A 25074-nucleotide genomic window follows, 5' to 3' on the forward strand; every position below is an offset into this window, starting at 1 on the left:
GGCTTGATTTTATCATCCACAACTAAATGGAAAGTTTCCAGACACCACAAAAAGACCTAGGGGAGAGTAAAAGAGCCTGTGAGGAGCCTGTAGTTATTCCCATGATAGTATACTTTAAGGGCGGAGAAATCCTGTATCTCTTAGGCCAAGGGGATTCCCTTTCTAATATCCCCAATATTTACTGTGCCTATGAAAATAAAAAAAAAACCACAATTTTTTGTTTTGTTTTTATTTCAGGATTGTGGTAATTATGTGGTTGTTGTCTTTATTGCTGTGGTGCTTTTTTTTTTTTTTCTATGTTTTTTTGTTGTTGTTGCTGTTTTTTTATTTTTGTAGTTGTTTTTCTTTTCTTGTTTGCCTGTTTTTTGGGGGAAGTTGCATTTTTGTTATGTTTTTCTTCTTTTTTCCCTCTGTGGTGGGAATGCCTCTGATACAATGTCACTATGTACCTAAAATATTTCTGTGAAAGATTTGTAATGCACTTTGGTCAAAATAAAATTATTTAAAACAGGAACAATCACCCACTACAAATGACAAATGTAAAATGATTGTTGGCACTCCGAAGTCTAGCTTTATTAAACATATACTATGAACATTTGAAGTTAACTTTTTCTCTTACATTTTTTAATTTCCATTTGGTGTGCGTTAAAAGAGAGGAAGTCTTATAAGGCGAATATAGCCCAAACCCTATATTTTAACAAGAAGAGTAGGAGATCTTCTTATATACCTAGTCTTCGTATACCTGGAAAATAGGGTATGTTTTTCATAGAAAGCAGTAGTAACAGAGATTCAATATGAAATGAGCAGTTTTGCTAAAGCAGTGTATTCTCATCGTCTTTTAAACAGGCAAACCAGAGAGGTTTATAGAAGCTTAAAACAATGTAGTCTGAAAAGTTATTTTGACCTGTCCCAACCACAGGCTGAAGACTTAAAAGCAAATTTAACCCTGACAAGATAAGCCTGAGGCATCAATTTAAACTAACACTGCTTAATCCTGAATTCTGGTCCTCCTCTGGAGCCGATTTAGAAACAAAGAACCTCAACAAGACCACCATAGTTCAGAGTCCTTGACAAAGACCTAGCAAAGGACTCTTATAGAGCCCCAGGCAAAGGCAGCTTTTAGGTTCTATATAATTTACTTTCTCTGTGCAAAAGCTTTCATACTGCAGACTGTACAGTCGACCAAAAAAGGAATTAGTGAAAAATTACCATTTTTCATTCACTAGAATGATGCATTAATTTAGTTTAAATATTAGAAAACTCAAATTAATATGCTTTTTATTGTATTGATTGATTTTGGTATTTGGAGTCACCCAATTAGAGGTGCTCAGGCTCTGTCTCTGCACTCAAGGATCATACCTGTTGTGCACAGTTTTAACCTGAGTGGGTTGTTGACAAGGCAAAGATCTTCCCCAATGTACTGTTCCAGCCCTATACATCAAATTATAAAGGTATGTTTAAAAGTATGTACCTAGAATATTACTGTGAACGATATGTAAGTCACTATGATTAAAATAAAAATTATATTATTAAAAAAAAGTATGTACAATTTCACATATTTGACTATGCAAGTAAGGACACAAAGATATGATTTTATAACCTGGAAGATCGAGTTCCAGAGGCTCTAGTAAGTAATCAATGCAGAGACTCTGATGGTTGAGAAAGAGCTTTATGGTAAAAACAAACAAACATACAAGGTGCTGGACTTGTGCAAGCATCTTGTCATAAAAGTCAAAACAAAGGGGTATTGTTTTTTGTTTTTTTTTAAAGAATAGGTTTTAAAGGGTAAATTGTAGGTTAGGGGGCGCCAAAAAACAAAAGCCAATTCCATCCTAGGATGGTCCCTTGAAGCATGAATTGCCTTATCTGTAAACCTAAACAAAGTAAAAGTTAGGCTTTGGCTTTAAGTGTAAATTAAGGATAAACTGTCCTTATACTGTTCATTAAGCTTAGTGCAAGGCCTGTTATCTTATCTAATCCTGAGTTGTGGCCTTGATTTTACAGACTGTTCTTATTCTAGGCTTTGGGGAGAATACCAAAAGTACTACTGTCTTTGCTCAGAGAGGTTACTGGAGTTTAATTTTTAATCATTTTTCAATTTGGGAAAGCCTGTGCTATAAATTCCCTTTTTGTTGTCATAATAAATGTACATGTTTAGCAATTTAAAGCAACATGCATTTATTCTTGAGGTGCTTCAGTTCTCAGTAATGAGTAAACTATTTGTTCTAATAACTTGATTTGATTTCTCCATATTATTTTCAGAGTATGATTTTTATGTTTATTTTCCTTGTTTGTTTTGGAGTCATATTGTTAGCTCTAAATTTGTGATCCATCTCACAGAGAACAGAGAAGACTAGAGTCAGTACTGTATGCAAGGGGAATTTATTCCAGTATGCCTGGATCAACCACCTCCTGAGAAAATGGCAACTTGTAGTGACTGGCTTGCAGGCCCTTTTCAATAGGGAATTGAGGGATTACCACTTCTGGGTAGCTTAATTTTATTTTATTTTATTTTATTTTATTTTATTTTATTTTATTTTATTTTATTTCTTAAAACTATAGGTCCTTGTATATTACATCAGACAAATGCTAGGATTGATCATAGGATATATGTTGCAGCAGACAAACAGCTAGGGTGGGCTGTGAAAGGAAATCATATGTCTCCAGATTCAGGATTCTGCAGTCAGTTTCTTTAATCACCTCCAGACCCAGAGTGTCTGCCATCTATCTGTCCATTGCTGTATTTCCTGGTATGTATTTATATGGTCAAGTTCCAGGAACTGATCATTCTTCTGTGACTAGCCTTTGTTCCTTCAAACTTGATCCTGTCATGGCTATACTTATTTTTAGGTATCTAAGAAAAACCAGGGTTACAGAGGCAAAACTGCAGTTAAATCCAAACCTTCTAACATTACCAATGCCAAGGTTACAGAAGAGAAACAGTACTTAACTCCAAACTTTCTAATATTAAGCAAAGCCAGTTTAGAAGCAAAACAGCAATTCGGTCAAAACTTATATTGTAATGTTATCTTTTAACAATAATTTCTCTGGTCTTATATCTGACTGCACCATTATCACTCTTATCATTGCACAGGGTACCAAAAAGGCAAGGCATTTTTTAGAAGAAGCCATTGAAATTGTGATAAGTTCTTCTCAGTGAATTATTACAGAAGGAATAACATTGTTATATTATTATTGTCAACTATTGTTACAGAGTATACAGTGTTTTATCAGTTTAATCTATTAATTTTAGCTTATATTGCTGATGATTATTAAAATCATGACTATAATTTTAGCTGCATGTTGATTTCTTTCTTCAGCATTTCTTATATATTTATTATTTAAAAATTTTTTTGCATATTTTTAGTTTATTTAATTTTCAGTAGTACACATAGTAAATATATTCAGGTTATAGATACAAAATAATTATAGGTAGGTAAAAATCTTTGGTAATAACCATAGATCCTAGTTCCGTTATTAAAAGTACTAAGACCACTTAATTGGATGTATATGTTATTATATTTTTGTATGATTTATTTATGACCTTCTGAGCATTTTTAAATGCTAGTTGTATTTCAATGGATGTGTTATTTTGTAACTTTTTTTTTTTTTTTTTTTTTTTTGGTTTTTGGGCCACACCCGGTGACGCTCAGGGGTTACTCCTGGCTATGCGCTCAGAAGTCGCTCCTGGCTTGGGGGACCATATGGGACGCCAGGGGATCGAACCGCGGTCCGTCCTAGGCTAGCGCAGGCAAGGCAGGCACCTTACCTTTAGCGCCACCGCCCGGCCCCTATTTTGTAACTTTTATTCAACACTTTAGGTAAATTTTCATATAAAATTTTATAATTCATTGACTAATTTTCTTTAAATAATTTCTATGATATATACATTTATAATAGTATCTTGAATCAATAGAATAAACAAATAGTAAACAGTTTATAAAGTACCTTTCATTATTATATTACTCATTATTATTCTTTTATTTGTACTACTTATAATATTTTATTCACTGGGTACATTGCATATATATATTTTTCACTAATAATTCTTTGGTCAGTTAAAAATTTCCACTTGCATTTTGTTGAGATTTAAAAATTGGGAGGTTAAATTTCTTTTTTTTTTTAATACTAATACTTTTTTTTTATTTAAACACCTTGATTGCATACATGATTGTGTTTGGGTTTCAGTCATATAAAGAACACCACCCATCACCAGTGCAACATTATTTATTATTTGTGACAGAATGTAGTCATAATTATTGTTATTCTATGAAAGCATATATAAAGTTTATTATTACCATACAAATGTACCAGTGTCAAAGAGCACAAATACAATTTGAGATACCGTATTTGCCGGCGTATAAGACGACCCCTAATTTTGCAGTTAAAACATAGGTTTAGGCCTATATTTGCTGTATCAGACAGAACATTCCTGTGCTGCAACTGTATGTACCACAGTGAGCCAATCACAACAAGCAAAGGTTCAAAGGTTATACTGTCACATACTTCCTCTCTGACTCTGGCCAATCTGAGCAGGATTTTTACAGTGTAGATTTGGGTCCAGAACATTGTCTAATTTGCATGCATAAAAAGCCTGCTTGGATTGGCTGAGTTAGAGAGGCAGTCCGAGCAGCCTTGCAGTGATTGGTGCAGGATCGAATTGAAAAATTTGTTTTGTGGCAATATTCAGACAATTTTCGTTTAGCAGCATACTGAAAATTTTTTCGGGATATACTTGGCGTATAAGACGACCCCGATTTTCGGTTGACTTTTTTTTGTTTCAAAAGTCGTCTTATATGCCTGAAAATACTGTATTCTAAAATCAAGTAGAATTGAAAACTAAAACTTGTTACTAAATTCTAGTTTTTAAAAATTTAAGCAGGCTTACAATTGTAAAAGATAAATGACTTATTTCAATGCTACTTTTATTTTACTAGATTTATAAAAGAGTGTAACATTTGCAGGACACAGTGAGTAGGGTGTTTGCCTGACATGCAGCTGACCCAGGTTAGATCTCCAGCAACCCGTGTGTTCCCCTGAGCCTACCAGAAGTGACCTCTGAATACAGAGGCAGGAAGTAATCCCTGAGCACTGCTGGGTGGTCTGAAAACCAATAAAAAGAAATATTTTAACTTTTAAGAAAAATAGGTAAATTACATTAAGTAACTTTTTGTATAAGTTTTATAAATATTTGTGTAAGAGTAATTTTGTTTTATACTATATTCAGCAATGGCTTTTACTCAAGAAATCAAAAAAAGTTCCCCAGAACAAACTTGTGCCAACTCCTTGCAAGATAGTGTTGTAATGTCTCTCTAGCCCTTTGTCAAAATCATTTCAACCTAGAAATTTTAAACTGCATTTTTAGAAGACTATGAAGTAAACTTAGCTTTTATATCACTCTTATGCTCAGTCCTTTCATTACCAGACATTTTCCATTATACTGTTTCTTTAATCCTTAAAATAAAAGTTGATAATTAGGATTAACATGTACCTAAGAAGTACTGTTCCTATCTCCCTTCAAATTTGATATTGTTGTACCAAGTGTACTAATAAATAGCTACATGACCTTAAAATCTTCTTTATCGTTTAACCTTAAAATTATTCTAACAAAATGATGTCATATTGTACTGAACTCATTCTAGCATCATAAAATCTAAAGAAACAGTTTATAAGTGGTAGGCACTTTAGACTTAGCAAATAAAATATAAGACATTAAACTTCATTTTCAATAAGTTACATCATATTTATATTTTTATACATATATGTGTCTTCTATTTTTATTTGTTAAATCTGGTAGATCTTTTATTATAAAAAGCTAAAGATCTAACATAATGGAATGACTATCATGCTTACTATAGTCATTACTATTTTGAAATATAATATATAGTTCAGTACTATTGCTAAACATAGTTTGTGAGATTGAAGATTAGGATAACAATGTAGTGATTTTCTAAGACTTTATTTGGGTATAGGCTTAGAGAGTTCTAAGAAAAATTAATGTTACTCATATAAAGATAATTTTAAATTATAGATGACCCTGATGATGGAAAGCTGCAGGCAAAGTGACTTTTTGTTTTGGTACTTGTTAAGTACTGGTTAGCAAATAAGCTAACCAATGCTAGTGGCTATAAAAGTGAAAAGGCGAGGAAATCTTAAATTTTCAATGTCCATAGTTTTAATCTAAAAAGCAACAGAACATTTCCTTTTTGTCTTACATTATGTAAATCTATTGCCTCTTTCATTTTACTTATTATTGAAAAAAAGACATTTTTTTCATTTGTGCATTACCCACAAAAACTATGAAAATATTAATTTCTCAGGGGCTGGAGAGATAGTACAGTGGGTAAGTTGCTATCTTTGAGTGTACCTCAAACCTAGATCAGTCAGGTTTGAACCAGGACTGCATATAGTCCCTTGAGCAATGCTAGGAATGGCCTGGAACAAATCCAGAGAACCCTAAACATAGCTACAAAATTTCCCTCTAAATAAATAAATTATAGGGGCCAAAGAGGTGTTACAATGGTAGGGCAATTGCCTTGCACATGTCTGACCTAGGATGAAATGAGGTTCGATCCCCCCAGTGTCCCATATGGTCCCTCAAGCCAGGAGTAATTTCCTAGCACATAGCCAGGAGTAACCCCTGAGTGTAACTGGGTGTGGCCCCAAACCCAAAACAAACAAACAAACAAACAAATGTATTTTTTTCAAATGTAAAATGATCTTTCCATTTCAAATTACCTAACAATAGTGATTTGATCCTGGAATCCCATATGGTTCCCGAAATCCATCTACAAGAAATATTTTCTGAGTGCAGAGATTGCCAAGTGATTCATAAGCATTGCCAGGTGTGCCTGCCAACCTTGAAAAAAAAAAGAAAATAAATGAACAGCATCAGGTTTCTATCCTTAAATAGCTATATAATTTTTGGGAATAGTGATAAAATTTCATGTCTATTCATTCATCAATTGCAGCATTTTTAACCACTATGCTGCAGTACACTAGTGTGCTGTGAGATATTATTTGGTGAGCTGTGGGAAAAATTCCAATTTGATCTGTAACATGCAATTTTAGCTCACAAATAGACCAATCATTAGATTATTTCATAAATTATAAAATAATTTGTGTTTATTTGATTTCTATTCAAGAGAATTACTTTAAATATAGTTAATATAAGTACAGAGTTATTTTTTTAACATTATATAATGGTGGTGTGCCTTATGATTTTTTTTCATGAAAAAAGTGTGCCTTTGCACAAAAAGGTTGAAAAAGACTGATCTATAAAATAGGTAAGCAATTGTCATTTTAAACTTTCTTTTTAATTTGTAATAATTTTTTAAAATCCAGATGTAATTAATATTTAATGCAATCATTCTATATTCTACTATAATGAATTTGACAGTTTGTAATAGCTGACATTATTATGAGACCTATAGTTAAATGTAAACTACAGGACATACACATGAGAATGCTTTAGGTATTCAACAAACTGTAGAGGGTAGAAAGGATTGAAGAGGATATGTCTGGGAATATCAGCCTCAGGAGAGAAAAGAAGCCAGTAATATCATCAGATTAAAGGAATAATGAAATCAAATCAGAACATATTCTGCATGTCCATTAATTCTCTTGAAATATATGAAGGTTAAAAGTTATATCTTCTGAATTCATGTTTCTTTCCTTTGCACAGAGAGCTATGAGATTGCAATTTAGAAAAAATAATTTATTCAGGAAATGCTTTTCACATGACTCATAGATGTCAGGTATAGAATTCAACTTATGCCCTGAAACTGTCAGAAATAATTTTTAACATATTTGGGTCATTGAAAAATGGAACTTGTAATGCCCATTAGATATTATAGTTCACCAATTTCTAAATATGAACATTGATTCCATATACCTTCTACCATAATAGATTATGAATAAAAAATATTTTTTCTGGGAGGTAGGGCAAAAAAATACAAGAAAAGAAAAAGAAGGAAAAATGTTAGATATTTACAGAGTATATTATATTATGTAATTTCACTGTTGATGGAATGCTAAGTGGAAGTGGAATTAATCATTTAGAATTTCTTATTCACTAAGAAACCAGGTATGGAAAAAAGAAAACCAACAAGTAAAAGAAGCAGGTATTTGCACACTGAAACTTGTCATAGTTGAACTGAAAATTCAATAAGAGCCTATATATAAAGTCTGAAGCAACAGATAATACTCTTTCTGTTTAAAACATAAGTGGTTAAAAAAAAAAAAACAATGCAAGTTAGCCATTTCAGATTTGCTCTTAACTTTTTATAAAACTTTATTTATTTATTTTAGGAGACAAAACCAGATCAGTCTAGAAACTCCTGCCACTACAATTAATAAAAATAATCATGACCTTCATGAGCTACAGAAATAGTCATTGTAAGAACTGCTGCAAGACATTAGCATTAAGCATTTTGTTTTCTGTGTGATGTTAGACTTTTTCAAAAGGGAATGTATTACCCTATAATCTCTATGACTAAATTTTGAGGGAGACTTATTTGAGTAGGTTATAAACATTTCACTTCATCTTGTGTTAGAAATTATGAAAACCTTAAAGCCTTGGATTCAATTCTAAAAATCTAATTAATGTTGTTTTAGATTGAGAAAACACAAATTCATCTGTTTTATGGTATCTGGGTTGCTAATCTCAAGTTAGAGATTTTTCCCCCCAAACTCTGCTCATAACCTAAGGCAGCGTTGTCTGGTTCACATACCCTTACCAGGAGGATAATCCAATCTCTGGCCTCTGCTTAAGGCTGCACTAGGAAGTTTAAATTTTGAAAACAAAAACCTACAAACAGTACCATACTGCAATATGGGTATAAATTCCATTGAACTCACGACAGAAAAGCTAGTGCCATTCACCTAGCATTTTCTCTTCTGGCAATCACCATAATATCCTTTCTAGAAAAATTATTTTTCTACATTATTATTTATTTTGCCTTTATTATTTGAAATTCACATAAATTTGATGGTTTCTTTCTTCATTATGATTTATCTCTCTTATCAATACCTCCAGTTTTAACTATATTGTAACAAAATGAAAATTCTAAGATTAAATAATATTTGCAATTAAATAATACACTAGCATTTGTTTTATTACTTTTTTTTTGTTTTGGACCATTTTCCTTGTTTTTGAAACATATCCAGGGGTATTCAAAGGTTATTCATGGCTGTTCTCAGAGCTCATAGTAGGGCTTGAAATGCCACATGAAGTGCTAGGAATACAAACCAGGTCAGTAACAGGCAAAGAACATATCCTACCTAATGTAATGTCTCTCCAGCCCATTTTAGTAAATCACAAAGCTGCCTTAGGTTATGAGCAGAGTTTGGGGGGGAAATCCCTAATTTGAGATTAGCAACCCAGATACCATAAAACAGATGAGTAGCTATATAAAACTGTAATTATATCTACACAATAGAATACTCTGTAACCCTTATAAAAATAAAATCATGAATTTTGCTTATGCCTGAATGGACATAGAGAGATTTATGCTGATGGGTCCAGGGAGAAGGATAAATATAGGATAATGCCACTTATTGCTGAATATAAGGAAAATAAAAGGCAGTGTGGGGATGATATCCAGAGACAAAGAAATGAAAATCAGGAAGACCTTTCCTTGGTAGGTAGCTTGCCACAATGAAAGGAGATTGAAATTACAGTAGAGAAGTTCTAATATAAAAAGGACATTAATGGGGAAAGAGAGAAACAGAGACAGAGAGAGACAGAGAGAGAGAGAAAGAGAAGTAAAAGGTGGGAGAGATTGGTTGGGAGGGAAGAGGGCATTAGGGAGTGTGAGAAACTGACATTGATGGCAGGAAATACTCACTGAAGACTTTTATACATTGTAAGACTGTAACTTAATAATGACCAATTTTATCTGTAGAAAAAGTCTGTATTATTAACAACCTTGTAACCGTATTTTTTAAATTGAAAAAAATATATATTTAAAAAGAAAAGAAAAAAATACAAGTGCCAGGAAATAGCTCAAGTGATAAAGCACATATCAGTATGTAAGAGGCCTGAATTTGATCCCAAGACCAGAAACTACAACTACCCCAACATTGTTGGTTTAATTCCTTCTTTAGAAGAAAAATGAATTGTCAGAGGAGAGTCAGTATAGACAATTAAGGTTCTTTGCTTTGAATACTAACTTCCTTGGTGGAAATTCCCTAATACCATGTTCAGCCTCCAAAGTAAAAACTGACATAGCCACCAACCCCTGCCTGTCCACCAGCTCCCCTCTGCCTGCCAAGAAAATATAAAATTATAACCGATAGTAAATACCTTTTAAGAACTTTAATAAAACTGTTTTATGTATTTTATAAACATTTTGTAAATTTTACCATCTTACAGACACTATAATGTAGAACATAGAACAAGTCTCCTTAGCTTGTATTGCAAAGATGGAACACAGATAACATAAATGGATAAATACACACCATGGCTAGAAGTAATATAATAATATTACACAAAGTGTATCAAACAGTACACAGTAAACAGTTTAGTTCATATGTAGTGGCTATTCTATTAATAATAGAAATGAACTTTAGATTCTTATTTTAGATAATATTGAGGTCAAGAGAAAACTTACACAGAATTTAAAAAGACCTGCCTACCTTGAAAGAAAAAATCTTCAATTCTGTTTAACTTCTTGATGCCTTGTTTAGAAATAAGTAACTATAGCATTTTAAATCTTTTGTAATCTCAATAATCTTTAAGTTGCAAAAAATTTATGAAGTCATTTGGCATTTGCTCTTATGCCCTGTATTCATCCCAGAGAATGAACTTTTCTTCCAGTTGTACAGATGAGTCATTTAACCTCTTTGTATTCTAAGAGATAGTAAAAAAAAAAAAATGTTCCTTGTCCTACCTCAAGAGCATGAAAAAAACTACTGGTGAGATAATGTCTATGGAACAATTTGAATGTCTAACAACAAAAGTGCAATATGTTTTAGAAGCAACTTGCTGGACTTTCCCACTAAAAAGTTGAAAAAGATACCCAGACAACTAGTTTTTATTTTTAATGTCTTTACAGAGACTAGGCTAAAGGGAGATTCTTTTTTACCAGCACAAAACTGCTTTCTGGAGCCAGAGCAGTGGCGCTAGAGGTAAGGCTTCTGCCTTGCAAGTGCTAGCCTAGGACAGACTGCAGTTCAATCCCCTGGCATCCCATATGATCCCCCAAGTCAGGAGCGATTTCTGAGCACAGAGCCAGGAGTAAACCCTGAGCATCACTGAGTGTGGCTCAAACCCCCACCCCAAATAAAACCTGCTTTAGCTATGTGATTGTATACAGAATGAAGACTGATTATTTTATATATACATATATATCCCTATATATACATACTCTGTGTATGTGTATAACATATAATTGGTACATACATAAATGTATTCATATATTTATTCAAAATGTGCTTGTTTTATATGTGTATACATATGTGTATGTATATACACATCTGATGTGTATATGTATACATATGTATTTTATATATAGAGAGAGAAACAAGGGCTTGAGCATAGAACAAATGCCATGCTTTTGTTAAAATTTATTTTATTTAAAAACATGTGTCACATAGTTGATATATTTGATAATAATATATTAGTTTTCATATATGTGAAAGCCAAATTATTAAAGAAAAATAATTAAAATAAAAAAGGAAGAAGATGCTTCTCTGATCCTCTCTGTTGAAGAGGAAAAAATGAACTACTTATAAGTGGAAATAATTTCTCAAATTGCAATGCCTCATTTCTCCATCTTGAAAAGAGTTTCATCAGACTGACTTTCTCAGGATTTAGATAGTTATCTTGCATGAAACTATCTTTCAAGCCCCAGCACCACATTCCAGCACTCTTGGAATGATCTCTGCACACACAGCCTGAGGATGGCTGAAACCCTACTTGCTGCTCTCCTTCTACCCAAAATTATTACTTAGTAAATAATCTGGCAAAATATTAGAATGCATCATATACTCTTGAATGTATGGTAGAAAGATAGCAAGGATTAGAAGGTCATCTAGAGGTATTCTCTGTAATAGCTAATTTTGTAAATAGTTTGGTAATTAAAATGAGTAGGAAGGATGCCCCTTCTCTCCTTAACATTTGTGTAATATATGAAGCTTATTTATTTTGTTTTTGTAACTTCTTTAATTAGAAGTATAATTTTATAACACATATGTATTCTGAAATAAAGCTTGTGCTTTAATAATTTACTTCAAATAAATGTATATAATTCACTAACAACATTTAACCTTATTTAAGTCTTAATTTGAAAGAATCCTAATTAGATCACAATCTTTTGGACCGGATTTAAGATATTAGCTTTGTTTTTATAAGCAATCCTAATTTTTATAGTTATATTTTAATATTTATCAAGGACTACCCAGAAGAAAATGTGAAAAATAATTTTTAAATGATTTAATATCCTATCATTTAATTTCTGTATGAGTGTAATATTTTCCAATAAATCAAAGGGATGCTGCCAGGTTTAGTAATCTTGGTTTTTTTATTGGCTTGTCATATTTCACTTTTTCATTTATCCTAAGATTTGTTCTACCATTTCTCATTAATACTCAAAACCCATCCCAGACATTATATGATTTAAACAAAATTAAATAGAATAATGAAGTTATTCTTCCAATTGACTCAGTGTCTTAAACTTCTTTGCCTGATTTATAGTCAATATTTTATTCTCACATGGTCTTTCTTGCTGTGTATTTCATGCAGGTTTTCTATAATTCATGTCAGTTTAGCATGCTAAGTTTATCCTAAAAATCTAACTTAAATGCAGAGTACTATTAATTTGTTTCTGTTTCATATTTTATAATTCATTCCTTCTTAGAAATTACAAACCATTTATTTATATATGATAAAGTACTACAAAGAAAATTTAGTTATTCAGAGTTTATAATGTGCTAGGACTAATTGAATCTTTATTTCACCTTGTAGAATAGTTATAATACTAAAATACAAAAACTGATGTATAAAAGCTTGAGATTATTCAAATTCACAAAGCTACTAAATGGCATAACTATTCTTTAAATATCTGGAGACAATATTATTACAGCTAAGTAATAATACTTACTTTGAGCAAGAACCATTACTCTCTCTATCTTTCTTAAAAAATTATACTCTTCTTAGGCTGGAATAATAGAACAGCAGGGAGGGCATTAGCTATGCAAGCAACAGATCCCAGTTTAATTTGCGACGTCCCATGTTGTCCCACACAAACTGTCTGGAGTAATTTCTGAGTTTAGAGCCAGGAGTAACCCCGAGTGCCTCCAGGTGTGGTGCCCAAACCACAAATTAAAAATAAATTTTATAGAAATACCAGATATACTCGTGTATAAGCCGAGTTTTTTGGCACAAATTTTTTGAGCCGAAAACCCCAAACTTGGCTTATACTCGGGTCATACAGGTTATCAAATGCAGATAGTCTCCAGTCGTCTTCTGCCCTCTGCTGGTGGGGCCAGGGCTTCAGCTCAGTTCACAAGTTGCAGCTGAGCTGAAGGGGTAGTCGACTGAACAGAGAACTGTATGCCTCTGAACTATTTAATGCACAATATTCAACTGTACATTTAATTAAGTGAAAAATCCATTTAAGGCATTAAAGTCATGTAAATACATGTTTCTAAATACTGAATCCTCATAATCAGGGGTTTTGAAGTAAAAGGATTCAGAATTTTTCACCATTTATTTACAATTTTTTACTGTCTTAAATGGTTTATCCACTTTATTAAAGTTGCCATTGAATACTATGGGTTAATGTGATATGTTAATGGTATATAGTATATCAAACAATCATGTATTGTAAATATAATCATGTATTTATTTATTTACTGATTCCTCAATTAATGTAATTGTTTTGGGTATGTATTTTTATTTATGAAATTTACCAGTGGCTGCTGCATTTTCTGCCTCAGCTTATACTAGAGTTACTAAGTTTTCCCAGTTTATAAGGTAAAATTGGGGGGGTCAGCTTATACTAGAGTATATAAGTATATTAGATATTATATAAAAATAATATGTAATATATGTAAAGAAGAGGGCAGATCATAGCCTTTTTTCCAACTTAAATACATTATTATTTTTTGCGTGATTATACTCCAAATGGATTATTAAAAACTTACATTATGATTAACAATGACTTTATTGTTTAATTATCCTGAAACTGGAAAATATAGTTTTATTATAGATTGTATTTTATAGTAATAATATAATGGAAAGTGGTATTTCATAGGATGCATATGAGTGTTTTATGTTGTCCATGTTACTGCTATCTATCTCTCTAATGTTGTCAACTATATATCTTGGAGTATAGAAGTCTTATCTTGGTCTTTTACATACATATATTATATATGTGATATACACATTCTATATTTTACTAGATATGATATATATGTTTTGTATTTTATTTTATTTAACTGCATGTATCACATAGTTGATCATCAAACATTTGTTTCTAGGTAAGTAGAAGTGATATCATTGAAAAAAAGAAATAAAAAAGAAACAGACTAGAGACACACATGCGGCCAACACAGGATGGACTCCGGTTCGAATCAGTGTCCCATGTGGTCCTCCAAGTCTGCCAGAAGTGACTTGCAGAGGCAAGATTAACTCCTGAGCACTTCTGGGTGTCACCCAAAAACCAAAAATTAATTAATTAATTAATTATAATGAAATAAAAACAAAAAGAAGAAAAAAATAGACTAGTAACTGTAACAAACTTACTGTATCTCTAATAACTTTATTTTCATTTGTTAGAATTTGTTATTGTCATTGTCAGAAGATTTAGTAAAGTTTTGTTGCTCAATGATTATTCTGTTACTTCATTTATTTGCAAATTTTAAGTGACTTAAGATACAACTAAATTATTGTGTTCCTATGGGGATGACAGCATCAAACATGAAGTTTACCAAGAATTCAAAGCACTATTACTGACACGGTGGCTTTTGTAAAGGGAATTTTGGCTGCTAAGTCTTCTTGAAGTATGAGAAGGTGGGGATAAGGTGCCCGTAGCGTAGTCACTCAAAAATTTTCTAATAAAATCAGCCCAAATATCAGCATACCTGGAGGTTTGTTCAGATTTTTGTCTTTGCAGAGAGCTATATTTCTATATGGTAGAGCAGGGTCATGGACAAAGTGGTGATTGTGGGTGATGCCAGCAATCATGGCATTGGCAGGGTGAGACTTGGGCCTCCCTTTCTTCCTGTGATTGCCAGCTTTTAGCTGTGTTCCTATGTACTTATAATTTTTATGGCCGATTTATATCCTTTCAAGAACAGAATGAGTCTCTGGAGCTAAACAGTGTATATGAATATAATTTTAAAAGTACAAATTTTGGGGGATGGATCAATAGCTCAGCAAAAACTGTTTTTCTAGGAAGTAGCTGACCTGGAAAGACTGGGTTCTATTCCCAGTATCCTTTATGTTCCACCATGCCTGCCAAGAGCAATTTCCAGGTGTTCCCCCCAAGTAAAAATAAATAAATAAATAAATAAATAAATAAATAAATAAATAAATAATAAATGTATGATTTTTGGCAATGATGCATATTGAATTGTTATTTTGTGACCTGACCATTATAATTCAATTGTTAATCATATATAATTTTTATTATTTATGGTAATAGTAGCATTAATTATTAAAAAAGAGAGTAAATGAATACAATTTGTTTTTTTCTTCCTCCATAAAAGTTTGAAACCTGTTTCCATCATATCAATGCCTCTCATCATGTACTCCTACCCCTGTATTCATACTATAGTATCAACAGAGTTCGAGTCAATTCTGTATTTGCTTTTGCATGCTATTAGAAAAATATATTCACATTTAAGTTAAAAAAGTTAAAAGTCATTAACTTTATTCTCAGGTACTGGATTCATTTTGTAGATGAGAAAATGAAGATATGAAGTGTTTAGCAATTGTCCAAAGTGAAGAACAAGTCTGCAGTAGAAAAGGTCTGGCACTATATATTGAGAGCAAAACCTTTGTTATATTTCTTCTGATATAGCTCTTTAAATGGGAACACTGTTTCTTCTGACAGATATCCTCATTAGCTCAAGTGTCAGATATGATATTTCAGCTTGTCATCTTTTGTCCTCAGTGCTTCATAGAACTCAGGTTTTACTTCAAATAAAAGTCATAGACATGCTTTTGTTGGCTGGATAAGGGACTAGCAAATAACCTTATATTGATGACTGAACGCACCTTTTTTTTCCTGGAAATTGCAACTAACAACTTGATTTGAATGAAGCATTGGACTATAATGAGAATCCGTTATAAAATATCTGTCCTAGAGGGAGAAAGATTATTCATAAGGAAGAAAACCACAGTAGCTTTTTACTGTTCTAAAAATATTCACACATTTGATCACAAGTTGGCCATAATGAATACAAGTAATTAAAGCAGCTACAGATTAGAAGTTTCTCTCTTAAAATTTAAATGTATTAACTGAGGAGTAGGGTGGATTTCTCTGCAACGGCTAGTGGGAAAAGCTGCTTGCTGTATTTGGTTTGACTGTTAAATAAGCTTTCTATAGCTAGTGCTCTTTTTTTTCTTTCTCTAAAATGCCTCTTTTTTGGTTTTGGGGTGGGCACACCCATCAGTGCTCAGGGCTTATTTCTGACTCTGTGCTCAAGGTTCACTGCAATTGGAGCTCAGGGGTCTATATCTAGATTACCCTGGACTATGCCAGGGATCAAACCTGAGTCAATTGCATAAAAGCAAGTGACTAATGGGAACTTTCTCTCCAGATCATCTAGAAGGATTATTCTAATACCTACTGTCCATAAAGAACTTGTACATTCTTTATGAGAAGGAGCAAAATCTGGTTTAGTTCATACATTTCTCAAAATACAAATATCATTGCTATTAATCTATTATGTTGAAATGTACAGAATTGTCACTATTCAATACTTCTAATTTTAATAAAACAGTTTATATTGTTTAATCAAATTTGCTTGTTCTGGGCTTATCTATTCTCAGGTGTATGTGATTTGAGCTTTTTTAGAAGGTTGTTAAGTAAATATACAAAAACTATCATTTCACATATGTTATATATAAATATACTTATCTGTATGTGTATTTGTGTGCATACTTTTTGGGGGAGGGGGGGTCACACCCGGCAGCGCTCAGGGGTTACTCCTGACTCTACGCTCAGAAATTGCTCCTGGCAGGCTCAGGAGACCATATGGGATGGCGGGATTTGAACCACTGTCCTTCTGCATGCAAGGCAAATGCTTTACATCCATGCTATCTCTCAGCCCTGTGTACATACTTTATGTAAATACATATGCACTTTCTTTGAAGCAATGTCAATAAATTTGGAGAAGAATGTATTTTAATGCCAGCAAATAACCCACTTATGCTAGTAGAAAATTTAAATTGTTTTACAGCCATAAGAATTAGGTAATTATGTTAATTATAGAAAGGTAATATTAAACAAAAATAAGATAAACTTGTCCAATAACAACATCAGGTTACTTCTGGCTTTGAACTAGAGAATTAATCTTTGCTGTTTTCATGTACCATACAGACAAAGTGATAGATAGATGATAGATAGATCTACATATATAAAAAGGAACAGTTGATAATTGTTCTTCAAGTTAATTTATTTTATTACTAGCATAAAAATAACAAGGTGTGCAATATTATTAATCATCAGGGAAATGAGATTTAAAGCACAAATTTTTCATCACATTACCTCTGTTAAAATGGCTGTCATCAAGAAGAAAAAAGTTAACAACTGAAGGCAAGGATATTTAGGAAAGGAACCTTGTACGATGTTGACAGATATATAAATTGGTTCAGCCACTGTGAAAACAAGTAAGGACAAGGGCATTCATCAAATAATCAAATATGAAACTACCATGTAACCTAGTATTCCCATTTCTAGTTATATATACATATATACATACATACATATAAATAATATGCAGATTTAGCATATTTTAATATCCTTGACTGACAAAATCCTGATAGTCCTATCACAATAGGTTTTCATTTTTATTTAATCATATATAAAATTTTATATACTTAAAAAGATCTTATGCCATTAAGACATGGTCATTCACCGAGATCTCTAGATACAGAGGTCTGATTTTAACCCCCAGGATGGAGCAGAAGTCATCCATACACCACAAAAGCACCAAGAGGAGAGTAAATGAACATATCAGGAGTCTATAGTTAATCCTATGACAATATACTTCAAGGGCAGAGAAACCCTGTATCTCTTAGGCCAAGGGAATTCCTTTTCGAATGACCCCAATATTTATTGTGCCTGTGCAGGAGGGAAGAAAAAAGAACAAAAAGGCAAAAAAAGCACAAAACAAAATTTTTTTTAGTTATTTATCTAGTTTTTGTCGATTTCTTTGTTTTGGTGTGGTTATTGAAGTTGTTGTCTCCATTTATATATTTTTTTCTTTTCTTTTCTCCCTTTATGTGCTCTGCCATGTTTTTTAATCTCAAGACCATGGCCTTTATATGGTGTTTATCTTTATTGTTGGAGTGCTCACTGATATTTTATTTGACACTTCTTTTTGTACTATTGTGGTGTTTCACCCTCCTTTTCCCCTTCATCTCTCAAACTTAGGATGAGAGCCTCCAGAAGGACTCAACTCATTTTCGGCGTATTTGATTTTTCCCCCTAGTTTAGTACCTTTCTCTTCTTCAAAAAAAAACAAAAACAAAAAAAAACAACAACAACAACAAAAAAAAACACATAACTTGAACTATTTCCCAACTAGAGCAGGAAATAAGGGAGGTACCAAGACCAAACAGGTGTAGGACCTCTAAGTAGTAAGCTAGGCACAGAGGGGACCACTTATTCTAGCAGCCCCGGGGGTGAGGGAGGAAGGTATGGGAGGTAGGATGGGAACGGAGGTGGAGGGAGGACAATTCGGTGATGGGAACTCCCCTGTTTTTATGTTAATATGTACCTAAAATATTATCGTCAATGATATGTAAGCCACTATGATTAAAATAAATATTATATGTAAAAAAATAAAAAGCTTAAGCCATTTTAAAAAAAGACATGGTCATTACTATTTGTGTGAATGATTCAGTGATCCCTGATAGCTCTGTGTCATAGTGACATGCCCATTGCCATAGATCATATAAAATCAGTGCAATTGACTTTGAGGACTGTAAGTATAAGTACAGTATGGTTCTTCCATGGAAAACATGGCAATATCTTTCACAAAAGTAACAGAATAACAAAGTCTTGGCACCATTTTGTAAAGAGATCTATATGTATGATGCCAGTTTATATCTCAATTTAGCAATAATACCACTGTCATAATTAGATTGAAGTAAAAATTTTATGCTATAATGGCAGAAGTGATGATATTTGTGATATTGTTGTAAGCAGGACAATACTTAGTATATATATGTATGTATATTTATATATATATATATATAGTGTGACTGGTGTTACATAAATATATGAAGATGTGTTCATTACATCTACAATTTATCTTTCTTCCAGAATTATTTATTTTCACCTGTTCAACGGACAAAGAAATATATGAGCACTGGATATGAGATGTTCAATGAATCAGAGATATTGGCAATTTAGCCTATTATAAGCCTATTATATTGTAAGCCTATGGCTTACAAATCTATGAGTCTTTATACCAGTCACCTAAGTCAGTGACTCATGATTGTGTGTTTCTGATATTAAAAAGGTTATATATAAGTCAAGAAAGAATATAAAGTGCTATAAACATTTTTCAATACCACTCAAGAAACTTGTTGCTTGAATGTCCACTTTAATACTTAAAAAGATTTTATAAGTTTTTTTTAAATATATTTGTTTTGATCAAATTCTGGCAGTGTTCTAGGGTTACTCCTGGCTCTGAACTTGAGAGTTAATCTTTGAAGTTTTCAAGTATTATGCAGACTAATTGATGATAGATAAATATAGATAGATGATAGAGAGATAGATAGATGATTGATAGATCTACAGATAGACCTACAGATATAAAAAGGATAATTTTTCTTAAGTTAATTTATTTTATTACTAGAATAAAATAACAAGTTGCTCAATATTATTAATTATCAGGGAAATGAGAATTAAAGCAAAAACTATTCATCACCTTACCTCTACTAAAATTACTATCATCAAGAAGAAAAAAATCAACAACTGAAGGCAAAGATTTTGAGAAAAGGAGCCCTCTGCAATGTTGACAGATATATAAATTGGCTGAGCTACTGTGGAAATTAGAAGGGCGTTCAAGTTCATCAAAGATGAAACTACCATGTAATCTAGTATTCCCATTTCTAGTTTTATAATATATAAATATAAAGAACTTTGCTTCTTTCTAAGTTTCTTTTTATGGAAGATATTTCAGTGTTTTCCATGGAAGAAACATACTGTACTTATATTTACAGCCCTCAAAGTTGATTGCACGGGTTGTAATGAAAGTAGTATAACAAAATTCTATATGAATTCCTATGTTTAATATAATACTATGTATAAGAGAATACAAAAATAGGCTAAATTAATATGAATTAATTTCGTAATTTCATACATGAAAATCACATATTTGTTTATTATTTGACATTAAAATAAAGTTCTGGGGAGATAATGAAAAGGACTGGAGTCCATGTTTTGGATGTGGAATTCCAGAATTTGATTCCTGGCCTTTCCTGGTCCCCTAGTAACATTGGAAATGATAACTGAGGATTATATTTCATCAAATGTTGATAGCTTTTGTTATAGTCAACCCAAAGAAAAGCCCCTAAGTAAGAAAAGGCATGTATTTTATAATACTATGAGTCTGCCAATCAAGGTAAGTCAAGACAAGCTTAGTTTTCCATTGTAGCTCTAAGCGTGATAGTTAAAATATAGACTCAACCTTGGTGCCCTACAACAGTGATTGAATAATAAAATTTTAGTGTATATACACAATGAAATACTATGCAGCTGCTAAGACAAATAGAATCATACATTTCACTGCAACTTGGATGAAAGTGGTGACTTGTTAGTTATAGAAAGTGACCAAAAGGAAAACAAAACTAGATGACTTCACTTGAAGACAAGAGAAGGGAATATATAGTTTTAAACACAAGATATTCTAATTACCCTTGTTCTTTGATTGAATAAATTAAAAAGGACAAGTAAAAAAGAACAAAACAGAGGGATAAAGATTAAAAAAAATAAGATGGATGGAAAGTGACAGGGGTATGAGTCATAGCCTTGAGCACATCTGTTGTGTAGTGATATGATATAGGTGTATACATGCATATGTGTGGCATATGAATAGATATACAAACTATGGATTCAACAATATTACAGGTATGCCATTTGAACCAAACATAAAAGTGCCTGTCAAGGATGTAGTTAAAAGTGGGAGAAAACAATTTTAATTATTATAAGTTGATAAGAGTAGTGGGTGGGTGGGGTGAAAGTAAAAAACCAATGAAATTTTAATTATAGGGTAAATACATTCTAATGATATAACACCAAGTGATTATAATCAAAATTTCATATAAGTGTTAATATATTCAATATTAAGCCCACTCACCATAATATAAACATGATGATATTTTGATATTAAAGAAATGTGGGGAGCTGAAGAGCTAGTATGCAGCTTGAGTGGCATAGAATTGATCCCTACGATCCCCCAAGCCATCCAGAAGTGATTCCTGAGTACAATAGGAGTAAGCACTGGATTATTAGATGTGGCCCCAAGCACAATAAAACAAAAATAAATTTTAGTGAATACTGCAAGTGGTAAAAGCATTAAAATGAATAATATATCTAATCAACACTTTTTAATACATCTTAAATTTATAGTGTTAATCAAAAGTTCTAAGTGAATTTATAATGCTGATAAAATGTTTATATAAGAAATATTATGTTTTTAAATTCACATAGAAGTATGAATGAATAACACATATTAAATAATATGTATATATTTATATAAAATCATTATTTAATATTATTTATAACAAAATGCCTATAATAAAGCTACTTAACTAGCTAGTGGACCAAGATTTTTTTATCTTGATTTGTCTAAACCTGTATCTGATCTCTTAATTAATTGTGTTTAGTAAAATTTTTGTTTTGTTTTGTTTTGTTTTGGGCCACACTCATTTGATGCTCAGGGGTTACTCCTGGCTAAGTGCTCAGAAATTGCCCCTGGCTTGGGGGGACCATATGGGACGCCGGGGGATCAAACTGCGGTCCTTCCTTGGCTAGCGCTTGCAAGGCAGACACCTTACCTCTAGCGCCATCTCACCAGTCCCTTGTATAGTAAAATTTTACTGAAATTATTACTATACAGCTATATTTTTCAGCACAAATTTTTTCTCAATATATATATATATATATATATATATATACATTGTCATAGCAAGTACTATTATATGAAGAAATTTAGACAGGTGCAAAGTGAAAATAAGAATTTATCTTAAATTCTATGCATCCAGATATAGCATCTGCTAACTAACAGCTTTGTGTAATTAATTGTCAATAACATTACTGTCAGGTTGAATACATATTAGAAAACCCAAATTTCCTCAGATACACTATTTGACATACTTCACAGAATTTCATTACCCTTTAATTGTCTTTCTGTCTACCCTCAGATAACAGATTTTGTAATATCTCTCCCTCCCTCCCACCCTCCTTTCCTCCCTCCCTCCTCTCTCTTCCTCTCTCTGTTTCTGTCTCTCTCTGTCTCTGTCTGTCTGTCTCTCTGTCTGTCTCTCTCATCCTGGAATCTCAGAGTGCCAGTGGTGTTGGGAATTGAATCCACATCCTGTGCATGAAAGCATTTTCCCAATTCCCTGTACTACTGCCCTAAAACATTTTTTTTTCTTCTCCTTGGAAAAAAAAATCCATAGCAATATTCCCATCACCACATCCACTCTTCTTTAACTTCAAGATCAACCTGCATGCTGAGTCTTTTGAACTTGTGCTAATTAAGATATCTCTAAAGGTGAAGATAGCACTTAATGAGGGGCTTGAATCATTGCTAATTAATCAACTTGCTTCAGAGAGCATGTTTCTACACTTAAACTTATTAAGACTAAAAGCAGAGTTTGAGTCCTGTTCACTTATTGATGTTCTATCTGATTATCTGTCCATTGATGAGAGTAGAAATTTAAAGTCTTCCAGTATTAACATTTTCAATCAGTATAACTCCTCAGGTACTTAGCAGTTGCTTAAAAATGTTCTCTTCCGGGGCCGGGCGGTGGCGCTAGAGGTTAGGTGCCTGCCTTGCCAGCGCTAGCCTAGGACGGACCGCAGTTCGATCCCCCTGTGTCCCATATGGTCCCCCAAGCCAGGAGCGACTTCTGAGCGCATAGCCAGGAGTAACCCCTGAGCGTCACTGGGTGTGGCCCAAAAAACAAAAACAAACAAACAAACAAAAAAAAATGTTCTCTTCCCCTTCATTTCATGTATATATGTTGACAAAAAATCAAATATTCTTGATTTATTCTGAAGCTTTAAAGTTCTCATAAAATACAAAAGAATCTAGCATTCTACGTGAATCAGTGAGAAAATTTACAATAGTTTCATCACAAGAAGATTTTATATGGTGAAACACAGAACTGAGGACAAGTTTATAGCAAAGAAAATCTTCCTCTATGAGAAAAAGGGAGAAGCTAATACTGAAAATGAAAAGTGATCAGAAAGCTTACACTAGTCATAAAACATTATCACAAGGTGAGAGAGTGAATGCACCTCTTATCTTACTCCTTATCACCATTATCTATTAATGTTATTTGATAATTAAATCAAGATTCTTATCCTGTTACTTTTAGCATGCCTAGAATTCCTAATTTTGCTAGTTTCTGAAGGTGAATATGATTTTATGTTTATAAATATGCTCACAAAATTTTCAATCATAGGAAACAACATATTATAGAATATAGTTTTGGGGTTTTGTTTGTTGCATGGGAAAATGATAAGTAAACCACAGTAATGTTTTATTTTGTGATTTTTTTCTTCTGAGATATCACTTATTTTATATAATAGGCTAAATTATATAATAGAGTAAGTTTTATTAGATTAAAGAACAGAAAAGTATGGAATACAAGATCAAAAATAATTAAACAAATTTGTCACCTTTTCACTTTATCACACTAGAAAAAAAGATATTTTGTTTAGACATTCATATGAAATGAATAAATGAGCAGCAAGCGTAATTTCTCTGTGTCTGACCATACCACACTAGATTATTAATGACACATTGAAAATTTACTGTCTGCACAGTCTGAAGAATGACTATCATAAAACTATTGAAAACCAGAATATCATCAGAACATAAAGCATTTCATTAGGTGTCAAGTCATGACAATTCTTCTCGGTGTGAAAATTTCGGTCAAAGACAGTAATAATGAGTTTCTAGGACTGTGCCACCACTTGATATGAAATCTATATTCTTTCCAATTTCAAAGGAAAGACTGCTTAGCTGAGAAAGGCAGTTCCTTTTAATGACAGAAGTGATTGGAAGGGGCACATAATCTGACACAAAAGAGACAGAAAATTGCGTTGGGTGCTCATTTCACTAGAAAGAGTTCAAAATTGGAAGTTGTGTCATTAACTAGATGTGTCATTAATTAGATGGAACCTGGAAAAATTAGAAAATGACTTTCTGTATTTTAAAAATTCTTTTGTCAATGTACTACTGATCAATAAAATCAAGGCTAAAACTGACAAAATCAGGTACATTTTGTTGATTTGAAGCTATTAAATTCTTAGATCAAAATGAAAAAGTATGCCTTATATACAAGTTTTTTTTTAGTTTCCAAGAAGACTAAAGGATTATTTTGTGTGAGTTTTTTTAATGATATGTTTGGTGTTAGAATTTAACTAAATATCAAAGACTAAAAGTCAACTAAATCATAAAATTATCCCCAGTTAGATTCACTGTTCTTACTAAATTCTTTACCTAATGAAATCCCAAGCATTTTTATTTTGCAAAGGATAAGCCCAAATGTGAATATCTCCTTAGGATAGCAGTTTAGCCTTTCAACCCTATAATTATTTTATGTATAAATGTATGTGCTTATTGAATGCATTTTAAAATTATTTTATGCCAATA

This window comes from Suncus etruscus, chromosome 9, assembly GCF_024139225.1.
Source record: "Suncus etruscus isolate mSunEtr1 chromosome 9, mSunEtr1.pri.cur, whole genome shotgun sequence".
NCBI classification, from domain to species: Eukaryota; Metazoa; Chordata; class Mammalia; order Eulipotyphla; family Soricidae; genus Suncus; species Suncus etruscus.